Raw genomic sequence first — 17,491 nt, 5'->3', positions numbered from 1 at the left:
GCACAGAGCGCACTCGCAAACGTATTTTAAACAGTGTGACATCCCTGTTAACCAATTAAATCAGTGAAAACTTTATCATGAACCTGAATATATCTTTAAACCTAAAATCAGCAGCAGTTGAGCGTAAGAAATCAGATCAGCAAGACAAAGTCTGGCTGACGAACGTCCTTCCCGGCATGTGAGTCAGCAACAGGCTAATTAGGCATAGCTAGGCAGGGAGCAGTGGTTATGACAGAAGAGGCTTTAATTGATAGGATAATTTTCAGCACAATAATATTAATTAGCAATTGCGATAGGGAACGTGAAGGCAGGTGGAGCACTTTCTGTCAAGGTATTTTTATAAGGAATTAGCCTGTATAAACACCTATTGTAAAATATGTTGTCCCTGTCAGGTGTAATAACTGCCTTGGCGCATAGCATCTCTATTCACTAATTAAAGACACAATTGCACGCTACGGTGTTTCTCCCAGATGCTAATTGTGTCACCGGAGAGATCTAAACAATTATATTAGGAAAACACCGGGTGACTGTTAATAGTAATTTCCAAAATGCAGACAATAAACAGATTGAGAAAATGCCACGAGCATTGAGCCAGCCTTGGAAAAAGCTAGAGGAAAAATTGTATTTCTGGAGCAAACATGGAAATTTGAAGTGGGAGCTGGGTGCCTAAACATCTTGGAGGAACTTAGACCCTGAGCTTACGGAAGCCAAATCCCGCCCCAACCTACCAATAATTTCATATTTCTCAGCCTTCAGATTTTCCTTATATATATATAGATATATATATACACACACACACATTGTTCTTAGAAGCTTACACAATGAGGGCCAAATCCTGAAGACATTACCCAAAGGAAATGTCTATTCATGTCACTAAATACTCACTACTGATAATCCTAGTAATAATTCTTATTAAAAACTGTTACATTACCTGTTGCATTTTATTATGTGTAGCATATATATTGTTTAACACTGTATTATAGGCCTACATTATATACCTGTAATATTATGTTCTGGTAATTAAACCAATTAAAGTGCAGCTCATTAAACTGAAATGAAATGTCAAGAAATATGAGATGTCAATCAATTCAGGTTTTATCTAGACAAAACGTTATCAAAGCCAAGTGATTCAGTCCTTAAAAACCAACGTTCTTATGTCTTTGTCTTCATTTATGACACATAGATAAACGTGATGCAGAAAATGCCTGTATAGGCCTATGTGACCTGCACAGTCCCTGCTTTATGGGCTGATGCTCTTTTCCCAGGTGCCGCAGTACCTGAACTGGTCCCTGCAGGGTCAGCAGGTCCGGTTCTCCTCAAATGTGATCCTGAATTAACTCTTTGGAAGGCACCCAGGACGAGTGCCTGCCTGCCCAGCGCAGAACGTTATACTCTGGAATAAATATACTTGGGGCAGAAATCTTCATCCCACTCAAGTTTTCCCACAGCTCTTAGAGCTGGGACAAGATTTTGGGCAAAACCTCCCTGCCATCCCAATCAGGTGCTGAGAGCGTTTCCTGGGGCTGAGTGATGGCAATTCTGCCTTTGACTTTGGGTGTCATCTCTAAGGGAGTCCTCTAATATAATAATAATACTAATGTTAATAATGTTGATAATTATGTCAATAAGAGATTGATAATAGTTACTTTTTAATATGGTCCAGAAAAACCCCACACTTCAAGTTCACATCACCCAGAGCAGAGAAGCTGCTTCTATTTATGTTGTTTTTCTGGTGAGAGTGTTCATGCCCAGAGATGGAGAGCGTGGGGAGAGAAGGGAATTATGGAATGATCTTTCTATTGTGCCTAACAAGATTATGATCAGAAAAAGGAGGAGGGAGAGAGGAAAATGTGGATGATGTTGTTAATTACCAAAACGAAAGAATTTGGATATAATCATAGTAGTTAGGAAAATGTGTTTTTAAAGACCTTGAGAGAGGTCATAATGAGAGTTTACTTTGTAGATCTCATCACAGTTTACAAGACCATATGCCAGTTCCCAGTGGTGTCCATGGTGAACAGCAGGACACCAGAAATTTTCCAGATGTGGTTTCCCCCCTAGAACGACAACAAAACCAGTAAGAAGAACTGGAGTGACCCAGCACTGGGGAGCCTCTGAACTCCTCTACACCTTTGACTGGGACACCATCACGAACAGTTTGGTTGTTGCCTGGTAACATTGGCATAAATTCTTCTCCAGTGCGACTGAGCCCGCGAGGGAGAAGAGAAAACTTGGAGAGGGATCATAAGATCCGGTTTTATGGAAATGTCTTCATAAAACAGGGCTGAAGCATACATCCCATGGCATTTGTCCCAGATACCTGATGAGTATTTGGGGCCACATCAGTAGTGGGGAAGAGGGGAAGGATATTTGGTGCCATTGGGACATTACTACCTTGTGAAACATGGTAGCACAGAGATCGTGGTCTTAAATCCTGCCCTACATTTCCTGTAACTTCTACAAATACTTGCACATTTGGCCCTCTTTGGTCAGATCCTTCCATCGTCCACCTTGGCATTGCCCCAGTCACACTGTAGCACAAGTACTTTCCAGGTCAGAGCACACCAGCAACGGGAGAGTTTGCAAGGGTCTGTGTGGAATCATAGAATCATTTTTGTTGGAAAAGACCCTCAAGATCATTGAATCCAACCATAACCTAACTCTGGCACTAAACCATGTCCCTAAGAACCTCATCTACATGTCTTTTAAACCCCTCCAGGGATGGTGACTCAACCACTTCCCTGGGCAGCCTGTTCCAATGCTTCACAACCCTTTTTGTGAAGAAATTTTTCCTAATATCCAATCTAAACCTCCCCTGGTGCAACTTGAAGCCATTTCCCTCTCATCCTATCACTGGATCTTCTCCTGTTTTTAATTAGAGTTGTGTTTGCAGATATCTTTCTCTTGGAGGAATGGACTTGGAAAAGTTATCCTGATGAAGGCGAATAAATTATGTTAAACAGGAAAGGAAGCTATAGAACCTTCTCATCTCTTCTGGAGGTTGTTCTTGCAGCCTAACACCCTTGCTCCAGGTCACTCTTGACCTTTGTCTTGTGTGCTTTGTGATTGACATTGGCTCGGGGAAAGGAATTGTCTCCGTCTGGTGATGATGCAGAGGTTTCTGATGCCACCTCTAACTGATTCATAGCTTGCTTTGGGATATTAGGGAACAGACTAAGATCTACCAGAAGAAGACATATGTCTACACAATAGTCTCAAGTATGTAGGCTCTAGCTGAGATCTAGGATCGTGATAGCCAAGTCTTTCCATGGGAGAAAGGAGAGTGGAGTTTCCTAACGAGCTGGAGATGGAAAGAGGAAATTTTAGTCAGCGACACGGCCTGTTCATCTCGGAGCGATGACGCACGGGAGGACACCGAGGCCTCGCTCTGCTCAGCCAAACGCGGCGGGAGCTGCTGAGTCAAACGCGAGCGGCTGCAGCCGGGGCCGTGCCGAGGAGGAACGAGCTGCTCCACACGTCACCGAGTGCTGCTTCAGAGACTTGGAGAAGAAAAGGAACAAAAAAAAAAAAGCCCTCATGGGAGATGGTCTATTTTTAATGAGCCCAAACCTCTTCCACAAATTAAGTGAAATATTTTAAAAGGAAACAATATTACTTTGGTTTTATTTGTTTCAGCTACTTAGTTACAGCTCCACGTGGACACAATTAATGGAGGAAATAGAGTATTTTATAAGCCCAGGACTCTGAGATAGATATTTTGTGACCATGTGAAATTCTTTGCCCTAATCACCACGCATTCCTTGGGAGAAGGTTGTGTATTGCTGAAGATTATTAACCTCAGTTCCAAAAATGTTGTGTCTAGTCATTGGATGGTAAAGGTCAAAAATTGTCACAGCATTACTCGGTGATGAATTTTGCCCTCCGTTTTGCACTAAAGTCCCTGCTGTCCATCTCTGGCCCAGGTCACTTCTAATTCTGTTCAATGTATTCTCCTGCAAGAAAGAGAGAAATTACCTTTCCACTGAGCTGGTTTTATTCCCCAGATCCCTTTCAGACTTCGCCTGTGACTTCATGTAAATCATGTGGATGTTCAGTATCTCATTTCTCCATTTTTTTTTTTTTTAATAGAAATAAGAAGATTTCCCCTTTATTTGCCCATTTACATGGTGATTTTTTCAGGACAATGAATCACCTTGTTTGTGTGGTATCTAACACAAGCCCATCTAATCTTTGCTGATCAAAGAAGAAAAACAGATTGAGGTGAAAACTGGGGAGGAACGTTGTTTAGATGAAGAGTTTCATTTGTGCCTTGCCAAGCTTTCTTGATGATAGGGAGCAGCAAAGAAGTCACCCTTAGAAAAAAAAGAATAATGTTTTTTCATTCTTCTGGAACTGCCTCAAATATCAGAGACAGGATCCATAAAATACCAGGCCCGGGTTTTCTGGCAGGAGTGAGTGTGACAGCAGGGTGTGATTTCTGGATTTCTGAATGGAGACAATGGATCAGTTCCTCAGATGACACAGCCTATAGACCTCGTTAATCAGCCACCCTAAATATTCTCCTTTTTAGCATTCAGTGCCGCTGAGAAGATTTCACTGCAACAGGCTGGAGGTAAACAACATGGATGCAGTAATCTGTGCAAATATCCTGATTGCTGAGCACAGCGGTGGAGTAAATAAACAACCCCATGCCCCTTTCCCCTCTGCCACACCAATAAATACAGTTTACTGTACACATCACTTTTCAGGGCCATGCGGGGATGGTGTGAACCCATTAGTAGGGCAAGGGTGAGTGACTTCTGACTTCAGCGACCCTGAAAGTTAATCTAGCATTGTAGGGGCAGAATTAAATGTGATGAGCTCAGAAAGTGTGATAAAACCAGATTTAAGTGCACAGCTGGGCAGCAACCTATAAAGGCAGAATTTAAAACCGTAATAAAAACTTAGTAATCTAATTACGACGGTGAAGTTAAAGGTGAGGTATTTGCAGCATGATTCACATGCACCATGGCTAACCTCTGACATCTTGAATATATTATGTGGTTTCTTCACTACAGGAGTAATTTTTGAGTCACTCTCTCACACTACGCGGCTCCTTAGGTTTTATTCTCGTGCCCTGTCTTTGGAGGATGCAGGACGGGACAAAACTGCAGATCGGTACTTCACGAAGCATCTGCTTCCCTGTGCTTCTCGCTGGAGGCCTCTCAGGGCTGCAGCTCTGGGTGCTCAGCACCCAGGCATGGAGGCAGGGGCTGCGGCAGGTGCACAACACCCCCAAAAAATCGCAGCCCCTAAGAGAGTCCGAGGAGAAACCCTAGCAAGAGGAGGCAGGTCTCAAGCTGGTTTTAGCTTAGCTAGTCTTAACACCAGCAGAAGGAGTGGTGCAAAGCAGGTCATAGCTTGGATTGCAGGATACGATCCCAGACAGCCAGCTCCCGTTGAAGCCCATGTCATCATAGCTTCATTGCAATTGGCACCTAATTAACGCCATCTCAGATATGCAATCATGTCTCTGATTCAGTGCTGGCTTGTCCAAGAACCAAAGGGACAGGAAAAACCAGCCCCACGGACCTGATCCTTCTTCACCACTGATGGACGACTGGTGGGGTTCAGGTTGCTCTTGCCAGGATGGACATTGCCAAGTTTGACAACAACCTTAGACCTAAGTTTAACATCTTTTCAGCAGAAAGACCACAGAGGGGTTAAACACTAAACCAGAGATCTTTTTCCTGGCTTTCACTAAGTGTTGTCCAGCATCCTGAGAGCACTGCATGGATGGGGGCACGTAGTGGTGGGATTTAAACCAGTTTACTCAAGCTGGTGGCATATGGGTAGTTGCTGGGGAGGTCACTCCTTCAGCCAGCCTGTGTCAAGACAGAAATTTCAAGTAATTTGAAAACCTACTCCATGTGATAGTTCTGACTTGTCTACATCCCAAACAGCAATAAAAAATGATGCAGAAATGTCAGAAGAAAATATTTTTATACGAAGTTTGAAAAACTCTATATCGTTATTTTTCTGAACTAAAAGAACTTGGTGGTACTTCTGAAATCAAATTGCATTTCATTTCATTCTGTTTGAACTTAGCCAAAAGGCGTCCTTTTCAGTCCGACTGACACTAAGCTATGTTCCTGCAGTGTAATGCTCATGGGAGTGAGTGGTTGAGGACAGTGTTGTTTGTAGAATCAGCATCCCAAAATAAACTACATTCTCTCCCAATGCAATGTGGACCCAGCTGGTCAATCTCCACCAACGTTTTTCTTAAACTGATGAAATATTTAGCATGTTTATGAAATCAAACTGAAACAGAGCTGCTGCTTATGTTTCCCTAAGTGGGTAATAGAATAATATTTTTCCTCAAGGAAATTATTAATTTTTAAGATATTCTGTTTCAGAACCTGTGCCTCTTTTTCCCCTTTTCTGAAGCTTGGAGGGGAACAGCGAGGACACCCTGTGTGGGGTTCAGAGTGATGTTGTCCCTCGGGGGCATAGGAGGGTGTGAGAGCCACTGGCTAAAATAGATGATTGGTATCAGCAGTGGGTGGGAAGGAGATGTGGGGTGCTCTTGGAAAGGGACTGCTCCAAGTTTCCAAGGGCAGGTTGCACTCATGATTACAAGTCTATTGCAATAGCGTTATTTAGCGAGACAGCTGCTTTTTATTTTAGAGAGGAAAAAGATGTTATGCATATATATCGGGGTGCTATATACAGTTCTGGCATTCCAGAGATAACTTCATCCTGAGCTATTTTTCTCTACAACAGCCACACAAGGACAGAACCCTCCACAGAAGACAACAGCTTTTAAAACGCCATCAGGGACTACCAGAAAACACCACAAGAAACGCCTTGAAACGCAGGAAGGAGCCCGGCAGCTGCAGAAAGCCAGCCTGAGGATCAAAAGAGCAACATCCCAGGTACAAACAGGGTGAGATCCTATCAAGCCCAGGCCAGCAGCCACCCACTACGTCCTCTGGTGGGTTTAGAAATCCCGTCCTGTGCGGCAGCTCTGACATGCTTGAGCTCCCTGTACCGCAGAGAGAGCGAGGGAGCATTTAACACCCTCCATCTGCAAGGCACAGACAGGAGGTGGTAAATACCTTGATAAGGAAACTGGAGTGAAAATACCAGCTTTAGGCAATCCAGATTTTATCAGGGAAGTATGCAGGGATGAGTAACTACCTGACATGCAGATGTGCCGATGCACAGTGCCAGCAGCCTGCCAGTCCGCACATCTGGCCTCAGGCGTCACGCTCGCATTTTCAAACCTCTGTGATTTGGGGGTATGTTGTGGGGGTATTTTTGTAGAGGATTCTCACTTACGCAATGGCAAAATCAATCTGCAACTCTGTATCTGGAAGAATGCATAGATTTAACACTTCAGACCTGTTTTTCTGCTGTAAGAAGCTGCTTGGCTTCTCAGTGCAGGCTATTGCTCTTCCTAGCAATGACTTGCACTACATGGCATGGGTATCCACGTGAGATGGGTGAAAGAAGAACCCTGGAATCCAAGGGCTGAGCAAAGTTATAAACAAATTATTGTTGTGTGCTGCTCATTGAAGGGATGGTGTCTCATGGGCCAGCGCTACTGCTGTTGGCATGGGACCTAGAGAAGACCTGTGCTTGGTCCCATTATAGTCTGCACAAAGTGAATCATGAATTTAGTGAAAGTAGTTAGGAACTGAAGGGCCGTGAACTGGCACAATGTATGTATTCACACCTGAGGGCATATGGGGATGGTCTTATGCAGATAGTTTGGAGAATTATTGCAGGTCTCTTCTCTAGCTCTGGATCCCAGTGTAAGACTACCTTGTTTCCTCAAAAATAAGACCTACCCTGAAAATAAGCCCTAGCATGATTTTTCAGGATTTTTGAGGATGCTTGAAATATAAGCCCTGCTCCAAAAATAAGCCCTAGCTATAGTTCTTTTAAAAAGTCAATTTAAATAGTGTCTAGGCAGCTGTACACGTAAAATAGTAAGCATCTTTTGGAGCAAAAATTAATGTAAGACTCTGTCTTATTTTCAGGGAAACAGGGTATGGAGCTGCCTTTTGGCTGCTCTCCCTCTACTCTGGATCGCCAGGTAAGTCATTGCCTGGGTTGTAATCAACCAAGGTGGGAAATGTCTGTTCAGAAAGCCTGTTCCTCCTCCGACAGTGCTCTTCAGGTGTCTTACAGGCTCTTGCAGCTTTCTGTTTGGTTTTTGTGTTGGTTCTTAATCAGGTTTACAATCTGACAGATGGCACAACCAGCCCTATCCTTGGTGGGAAAAGAAGAGCAGGAAAAGCTTGACAGCTTGAAGGGATGGCCTGGGAACATGAACAAGGAGGAAGAAGAGACCGTTACCTTGCTGGAATCATAAGGGGTTGAAGCAACACCCGTAGCCATGCTGTGCCGGGGGCTTGGCTGCCATGGGGGTAGGGATGGTCTTTTTCTGAGGGTGGTGCTTAGCACGGCTAATAACAACCATAAGTAGGAAAAATATGGATACTATTGGAGAGGGAGGCCCAGGAACGGATAAAGAATAAATTGGCTGCGCTGCATACAGAGAGGGCCAAACAGATGTTGGGCCTGATCCAGAGCCCATTGAGTTAATGGAAAGGCTCCCTTTGGTTTCATTGGAGACTGTTTCAGACCCATTACAGCTTCACAGGAAGCGGCAGAGACCAAGAGTAATAACTTGTGGTGGCTGGAGTGGTGTGTGTTGCATAGGTGTGGGCTGTGAGGTTTTCATGGTGAAAACAGATGGGTCTCACAGATCCATCCACTTGGCCTGGATAACCCTTCTGCCCCCCGTCCCCCACCTGATGGGACAGGTCTCGTGTGGTTTTGGCCCTGTAGCCAACATTTTGGCGTGATTCTGTGCAGAAGTGCCCTTCTGTATTCCCCATCCTACTCAAGGAAGTTCGTGTGATCTGGTGGCCCAGGGTTTAGAACCGTCCACAGAGAGGGAAAACATGAGGCCTGCTGATAACTGTTGACCAGAGAGGAATTTTGTTGTGGACCAGCAAGAAAAGTAATGTAAAGCAGGTGTTTCTGCAATCGTGAGACATTTGTAAAACCAACGTTGTCCAACAAGTCTCCCACTCACATTCTCGTCCACATGATACGGCGAGGTCTCACACGAAGGACCGCAAATAGAAAACATCCCTCTGTACTAGCTGGCATGTGAACTGTACTAGGGCCTCCCTCCCCTTCTGCTGCCTGTGCTTTTCTGTTTATTTAGGTGTGTGCCTTTGTTTCTGTTTTTACATTTAGCACAAGTAGAAGGGAAATGGGATTTCACACAGCTTAGGAGACTGGGAGCCCACCATGCTTTGGAGCATTGGCCTTGGTTTGTCCCCACGCCACAGATGCGAGAGTTTGCAGGCCAGATCCTCCGCTAGTATAAACTACCCCAGCCTCCCCGAGAGCTGCTGTTTAACCAGCCCGTTGAGGAGGTGGGTGATATCCAGAGACACAGGCACATACCATGCTCGGGCCAAGCCGGTCTCATGTTTAGGAGTGAGAACTCGAAGCTGAGCAGCACCCATTTTCTCCTGGTGACACTACCAGGCGTAGGTTGACCGCTGCACAGAAAGGTGCGTCAGCGAACGGCAGGTACCATTTCATTCCGGTCGTGAATTTATTGGAAAGGTCATTTGGGGAATAGTTTAGTTTAGTCTAATTTAGGCCAACTGTGAGAGAGGCGAAGAAGTAAGCTATAAGGGTAATTTTAAGGCTCTTCTCAGGATCACCCCTGCCCAAAACGCAGATAGCTTAGTTCTTTCTGTCAATAAGGGAAATCCACACAGGAGAGTGGGACTGACTTTGGTTTTACTGAAAGAAAAATCTCATTCTCCTGTGAGAAATTCTCCTCTGAAAAGTGCTAATAGTTCACAAAACTATTATAAAGTAGCAGATTTTGCTCAGCATCAGGGCCATTACATCTGTTTATCTCAATTAAAGACCTACCCCAGTTTCCTTTGACATCACATCAAGCTCCTCATAATCCACCTCTGGATTTTCAATCATCCATCGGCAAAGGAGCCACTCCCCAATCTTCTGTAAAAAGCCGTCAGTCTCATTCACCTCCAGCTGTATTCCTATAGAATTTATTCCCCTTTGCCGGTGCTCCCTTGTCCACGCTGGCAGTAATGCATACACACCATAACAGTGCCAATCTCAGCTCAGGCTGAGCTGGATTTTAGGTACTTACCAGGTTTAAGTCATGACCCTACAACATTCCACCTCCAAAATCTCATCTCTCGCTCTCACTGACAATAATACACTTCTAACCCTGTTTAAAAAGAAGCTGATACTGAAAAAAGCCACTGAGCTTTTTGTGTGAGATAAGGGTTGGTTTACAGCTGGATAAAGTGGTCGTGTGGTAACTTGGCAATTGTACCATAACACAGCTGAAGGAAAACGCCTGAGCCCCGTCTTCTTGTCCTCTTTTTAACCATGCTGGCTTGTTTACACTTGGGTGGTAGATGGGTGGAGCCGTTATTCCAATTTTTGGCTCATATCTGTCCACTTGGATGTCAACATAAACTGCTGCAATTATATCATAACCGTGTCTCACTACGGGAAATGATTAGTCTGTTCATTTTCCATAAATACTGGCTGGCTTCACCTGGCAGGGGCTGGGAATTGTCATGGCAGATACAAAAGCCCAGAGAATATTGGGATTCAAAACTTCGCGTGAGTTATGGTGTTTTCCAAGTGGCAAAGTCTAACAAGACTATACTATTGGATTTAGACGTAAACAGGATACCAGAGGAGAAACGTCAGCTTTTAGACTGGGATTCAGGTAGCAATAGAGAAAGCACAGGTATTTCAAGGCAAGGGCAGTCTTACTGTGCTGTTTTAATCATCAATTGAATTTCTTATTAAACTAAGTCCCAAACTAACGGGGGAACTTCAACATTTTAGAGGAAAGTTCAAAAATATCCAGGCTTTATAATCAAACAGCACTTCCCATTCCTACCTCTCCACTATGGCAGCCTTTGCTCTTCCATACCCACCAGTTCCAGTGGGTGGAACCAGATGTAAGATGCAGCCCAGTGCATTAACTTCAGGGCTGTTTATTCTACAAGTGAGCTCAAATTCCAAATAACACTGATGCCAACCTTTTTTTTCCTCTTTCTTCCCCCAAAACTCAGGCATACAACACTTTCCTCTAATGGAGCTCATCATTCCATAACTCCAGAAATTGCAATATAAACCTTGGCTACTATGCACATTTCAACTTGAAAACACAGCAGTGATCTGGGATTTTAATTCAAGCGAATTTGAAAGTGGATTAGAAATAGGATCCAGCTGCATCTCTAATAGTCGAAAGAAAAATTAGAAGAACATTGGAACTGAAATGAACTCTGTCTTTCTTTTAGCATTTTTCCTCCCTTTTGCTTTAGAAGAGGAATTACATGGACCTAAAATACCATAATTAAATTGTCATTTGTTCCTTACCTTGGTAGAAGCTCTGCCCACCCGAACACATCTCAGTTTCCATCCTAAGCATTTACCTACAGCACAGGGTTGGGGGATGGGGGCCAGTTTATGACTTGTTTTAAGAAATCAGAAATCAGAGGCACGCACAGCCTGTCTGTTATAGTCTTCAGCGAGCGCGTTGCCAGGCTCTACAGGTTATACATCATTAGCGCACAGAGTGTCCAGGAGAGCCCAAAGCTTGTGCAGGTGTGTTGGCAAAGCTCACGCCGCTTCCCTCCCTGCTCCCTCTCCACTTCCAGCAAGCCAATACTTGAAATTCGATGTGGCAAAATCACAGAGAGAGAGAGAGAGAAAGCGCTTCGAAAGGTTGTCAGCTCCGAGCTCACCCAGCAGACGTGACTCTGAGATGGCGCGTGGAACCTGGAAGGGACTCACTGGAAAAACAAAACCATTGAGTCAAAAGCTTAGTGTGTTTTTCCATGATTGTATGAAAAAAAAAAGTGCATGTGTGTTTTTTAAAGCACTTTCAGATATTAGAAGTGAGTACAGAGACAACTTCTTTTTTTTTTTTTTGCCTTTTTTTCCTCTTTTTCCCCTGCCCTTGAACTTTCAGAATGACTATAGGGAATATATTCCAGCCTGTTTTCAATGACCCATTCATATGGCGGTTTTATTCCAGCTTTTCCCAAAAGAGAGCGAGCTTCATTCGATCTCTGCTCCTGGCATTAGCTGCCATTATTTGTGCATCCTGCTCAGATAATCAATAAAGTGAATGGCATCTGAAAATAATTACACACACAGCTCTTCCCCGGCTTCCAAGACGGAGACAGAAGCTGGGAAAGGAGCCTCTGCGTATTCAGCACTTGTTAAAGGAATGAAATATAGCTTTGTGTGTTATTGTTGTATCCTGAAGCCTGGGCATCCAGCAGCAGTTTCTTTTGACGTTGTGTCGCGCTCTGGCCGTGCAGCACCTTGATCACAAAGCTCATCGTCTTTCTTGCCTGGCTTTGCTAGAAAAGTTGTCCTGTCTGCTTGTACAGTGAGCCAAAGGGCAAGAGCTGTCAAATGGGTTGCAAATTAACAGTGGCATCTGTGGCATTCCTTAGGAAGGAAGGATCTAGCTGGGCTCCGTACCCTCCGCCACCACAGCTGCATTTTTACAGCCAGATGTCCTGGCCCCAAGCTAGCGTGTGGTGACAAGCGGGTGGCCCGTGGAAGGCATGGTGCGTCTCTGTAGCATGGGATGAGTTTTTCCTGCCAAAATCACGTTCAAACCCGCAGCTAAAGCAGCAAGTCTCTGTCTTTACACTGCTCATGGCAAAGCCACCTTTAGTCTGTGTAAGGCTGTCGTTGCCTAGAACCTGATTCAGGTTCTCCATCACCTGATGGAGTCCTACAAACTGGGAAAGTACATGAGTCATCTCGTACTAGGTGATATTTAATGATTATTTTATTTGCAAAGGCTGAGATGACCCACTGGCATGAGCCTGAGCATTTCCACTGCAGCCTCACCAGGTACCAAGATGGTGCCTCTGAACTGAGCAGGTGATAGAAAAAGGAGAGGTGCAGATGTTGCCAGGGCACGCTAGAGCTGCAGAGAAGGGCTTTGTCCTTTTATTCCTGCAGCTCTGGAGAAGCTTTGTGCAGCACTGTCACAGCAGGAATTAGGTCCTGGCTATGACTCCACACAGGTTTTAATGGTCTTTCCTACAAGTCTGCTCATGGCAGACTTGAAGACAAGAAGAGAGGTGAGGTGGAGCAGTGGTCTTGACCCAGCGTGGCCATTCCCACATTTTCCATATAGATCTTTCTCTCTCGAACTGCAGAGCTGGGAGGAATGTCATGGTTGTACAACTGGGAAAAACCTGTGATGTCTGTGAGAGTGACCAGAGTCTGGTAGCTGCCTCCACAGCAATGAGCTGGGGACATCAAGCTGTTGGGTGCCAGCAGGGATGTTTCGCATATCCAGACAGCAACAATTACAGGGGAGCAATTATTTTTGGCCACTACTACAGGGTCTCTGCTATCTCCCGATCTAGGCAGCAAGCAGAAGTGTTTGTTCACGGCCTGCTCCATTGTGCATCCCCAGCTTTTCTCCACGGTGGTACATTGTTTGCAATGCTGGTTAAATCCTCCTGCCAGCCCCAACAATACCTCCTGCAACCCCAGCGTGTCGGGAGCTTCCAGGCCACCGAAAAACTGATCCTGCTCAGCCCAGCTCTGTTTGTTGCAAAGTGTTTGCTTAGTGATTAACTCCTGCACGGACATACACAGCCACAAATCTCCAGCTTGTCTCACAGCCTTTTCATTCAATTAAGTCTGTTGACTTAGTCTCATTTTGAGCAGTAACTGGATTTAGATAAGACAGTGGAAACCAAAACATCAATTGTGTGATTTCTGGCCCAGCTGGTACATTGATCAGAAGGGAATGTTTGTGCGGGCGATAACCGAGGTAGTGCAGCGATTAGGACAAAGTCATTTAGTGCAAAGGCTTCTATGAAGTAAAAACGCTCTGCATTAAGTAAAAGCAGTGGCCAGGGGAAGCAAGGGGAGCTGTGTGGCTCCCAAAACTCCCTCTTTGATTCACTTCAGCCAGCGATGGAGCGGTCAGGGCTGGGCTGGGAGCTCCCGCTGGGTGAAAGGGCTGTGCTGGAGCCCAACTGGTATCACCAGGACTGCCCCTCTGAAGCCAGCGAAGCTCTACAGGGATGGAACCATTTGAGATTTAGCCAGTTACCTTTTGTCAGCAATAGACCAAAGTTATTCTGGGATAATTTCTTCCCACAAGCTGTAGGGCGTGAATTTACACTCAGTTCCTTAGGAGTTTGATTTGCACAAGGTGAACCAGCTCTCATCACATATGTCCATGGGAAGAGAAGATGCAGGTGGCACACCCTCAGCATCCTCACTTCTTAGAAGACGCATGGTTCAGATGGAAAAATCCTCTATATTGCAATGTCTGATGCTTCCTGTATAAACAAGAGAAAAGAAAACTCTTGTATTTGCAAGCATACATTCTTGTGATGTGCTCCTGTGTCTTCTACTGTTTACACACTGTAGTCAGAAAACATACTGAGAAACATACATTGTTCTATATTTGTCAAAAGCTCATTTCAATGTATGACTTTTTTGGTCCCCTTCTTTTCTAGATAACTGTTAAACTAAGAGGGAGCAGCGAGCATTCCTGACATCCTGCAAGTCTTCAGCAAGGAGCATGGAAGAACGGTGCAGAAAAGGACAGTGAGGAGACATTACTACGCACATGAGATAAGGTACACCATTGGAAGATAGCAAATGTATTGCTGCCTTTCTTCTTTCCCATAGTAGGGTTTCTTCCTCCAATTATCCTTTGTTTCTTTCTGATATAAATCTGTGACATAGGGAGATTATTTTAGCTTGCTGCACTTTGAGAACTGCTAATGGATATTGAAAGGGGACAAATACGTTGCTGGTGGCTCACAATGGGCTGCATGCATATATTCCTCTCAACAGCCCAGCTTCGCCACTGGGAGAAGAGGGGAATGTGTTGCTTCAAAGGACTTTTCTGCCCTGTTCCTCCCATCCCATTTGTTTCCCTTTGGGGCCATGCAACCATTTTCCTAGAGGTAACACTGGAAGCAATGTAAAACCAGTGTTTATTGAGAAAAGCGCTGTGCCCACGCGCATCCCACGTGGTGGCGGTGGGGAGGAGATGCTAAGCACCTCCAGACGTCTGGCCACCACTTCACATCATCGCCCCTGGTTTGGAATGGGAATCCCATTGAGCAGCCTCAGCGGTGACACGCTGCTGTGTGCACTTACAGTCCTGCTCCTTATTTGACCTTCCTATATGGAGCACACCGGCACGTGGGAAGAGCACGTTTTAGTGCAGACACCCAGACTCAGTAGTTCCATCGGTGACTTGCACGGTGGAGTGCTGTCTTGCACCAGGACATCGCAAGAGTGGTGGAAATGCATCATGCACTGTAGACTCCTCCTTGCTCCCCATGCAGATGCTCTCAGCCTGTGACGGCAGGACAAACATGTTAAAATGTACTTCCCTTGGGCTGCAGAGGTGGTACCTGCGGGGCCTGGGGACAGCCGAGCACATGGTGGGGGAGCACAACACGGTCTGTAGCTCCTGGGACCCGAGCAAGTGGCTGCGCGTGTGTGTACACACACACGCAAACGCTTAATTGTTGGCAACTTTGCATATATTAAACATGTTCTGGTAGCGATGAAAGATGGCATCCTCCCAGAGGTTTGCATACCTGTGAGCTAATCGGCCCTTTGTGTGAAAGTGTAGGTGGGGACTCTTCTAACAATACAGAGTTGGTTAGCTCATCATCTTGGCTTTAGGGGCATACTGATGTGCCCATCCTGCTTTCAGAGCTATGAATAATCCGGCTTTGCTGCTGTCCTCTTATTAAAAAAAGGGAGAGAGTATAGTTTCAGGGCTTGGTACTCAAGCCTGTTTCTCGGTACAGGTGATGAGTAGGTATTTGCCTATTATTCACTGGTATCACTCTTGGCTTCAGGTCTCCTTTGGGCAGCTGTTGGTATCAGAAATGATATCTATCTGACAGAAATAATTGCTGTTTTTCAACCATTGATTGGAATTACATCCTTGAAGATTAGGCATGAGTGAGTCTGTGCTGGTCATGGTTCGTTTGAATCTCTGTTAACAGTCTGGATGGTGGAACAGACAAGGCTCTTATTGTAGGTGAAAACAGCAGAATAGACTGGGATCCCAGCTTCGGGAGGGGGATTGATTTTTAATGTTCTGAATAAACTTTAGAAATAGTCTTACATGAAAAAGGAAGTGCAAAATTAAAACACACATAAGGAACCAGGTCATGGTACTGGCCATATGCTGGGGAGCTGATAGAGGAGAAGCTCAAATACAAGTCTAGGCAGTGATGCTGTGGCCAGGAGGATACTTGTCATTAGAAGAGGTTTTAAAAGCACCTTTTGCATGGAGGTCGTTCTGGTGCTGCAGAGGCCCAGAACACAGATCTGCACTCCGTACTTCAAATAAAGATGTAAACACGGGAGGAAGTCTGGAGGAGAGCAACATAAGACACTTCAAAAAATGTGACCTGTAAGGATTTTTTTTTTAGTCTAGAAAAGACCGAGACTTTGCATGTGAAGACAGTAGCTGAAAGGGGCACAGTAAAAGGGTACAGTGATCACTGGGTCTGTTTGCATGGAGAAGGACAAGATCTAGTTGGCTTTATTTGCAGCAAAACAGAGGAGTTGAGAGTTTAGGAATGCCCTATCTGTAAAGAGAGAGAGATGCTGGAACTGATATTGCAGAAAGACTTTGGGATCTCCATAACTGGGAACTGCCAGGAGTTTAAACTGGTTTACAACAGGAGTGGTATAGGCACAGTAAGATGCAGAAGGGTCTCTCTAGATCTACGTGCCTCTGCTTAAATATATTCTTCAGGGTTTGTTGCTTTGGTGGCAGTAACAGAAGCATGATGGACTCAAGTTCGGTTGCTAAAATGGAAAACATGCTGATGGGTGGCTGTGTTTGCACAGAGAATGTTGATAAGACAGGAAAAATGATATTGTTGTCAGAAACAACAGCCAAAACCTTAAAATGTTCTGCTTCAAAAAAGTGTATTTAAGGAAAACGGACCCTTTGGCAAAACAGAGTCTTTCATTTAACAAAAGATTTAGACGGAAAAATTTGCAATGAGCTCTGTAGATTATCAGCCCAGCAAAATCCTAAGACTTCTAAGTGTAATTAGTGATACTGGAAATAATTGCTTTTCAGCATTTGGGATTAAGCAGAGATAACACAGCACCTCTGTATGCAATGGGAAGTTGGGTAAAGGGGTTGTCAAGGGAGCCTGAGAGTAGTTCCACCTACAAAAAAAGAGACAGTACACGAATAAGTATCCAGAAAGACTCTGTGCAATAACTTGCCAAATGAAGAGGGAAATAGTATCTGTCCCAAAGTCAAGGAAGAACTTGTGGTTAAGGGATGAGAGTCAGAAACCCAGCAGTCAAAAACTACTAGTTCTCACAAAGCCTGCACTTAAATGCATTCAATCCAGGAAACTGGTTAGTGGGAACTGCAACTACCATATGTTTTTGCAGATGCTCCAAGTAT

At 44.7% G+C, this 17,491-nt stretch overlaps 1 protein-coding gene across 6 annotated transcripts in view; it reads right to left on the bottom strand.

Moving 5' to 3' along the window:
- Positions 1 to 3,483: 3,483 nt before the first annotated feature.
- BMP2 (bone morphogenetic protein 2) overlaps positions 3,484 to 17,491 on the bottom strand; it is an 86,724-nt gene continuing 72,716 nt past the window's right edge. For 3 of the 6 annotated variants that reach the window (XR_011738069.1, XR_011738068.1, XR_011738063.1), the window contains 2 exons: positions 15,193 to 15,394; positions 11,190 to 14,360 (listed from right to left, as the gene is read on the bottom strand). The gene's annotated coding sequence lies outside the window, so the exon portion shown is untranslated. Of the gene's footprint in view, positions 3,954 to 11,189; positions 14,361 to 15,192; positions 15,395 to 17,491 lie in introns of those variants that run through there. The other 3 variants (XR_011738065.1, XR_011738064.1, XR_011738066.1) reach the window with 3 other exon arrangements.

The sequence above is a fragment of the Patagioenas fasciata genome, chromosome 3 (genome assembly GCF_037038585.1).
Source record: "Patagioenas fasciata isolate bPatFas1 chromosome 3, bPatFas1.hap1, whole genome shotgun sequence".
NCBI lineage: Eukaryota > Metazoa > Chordata > Aves > Columbiformes > Columbidae > Patagioenas > Patagioenas fasciata.
The sequence above is the reverse complement of the archived record's forward strand: the minus strand, read 5'-3'. Positions and strand labels throughout refer to the sequence as shown.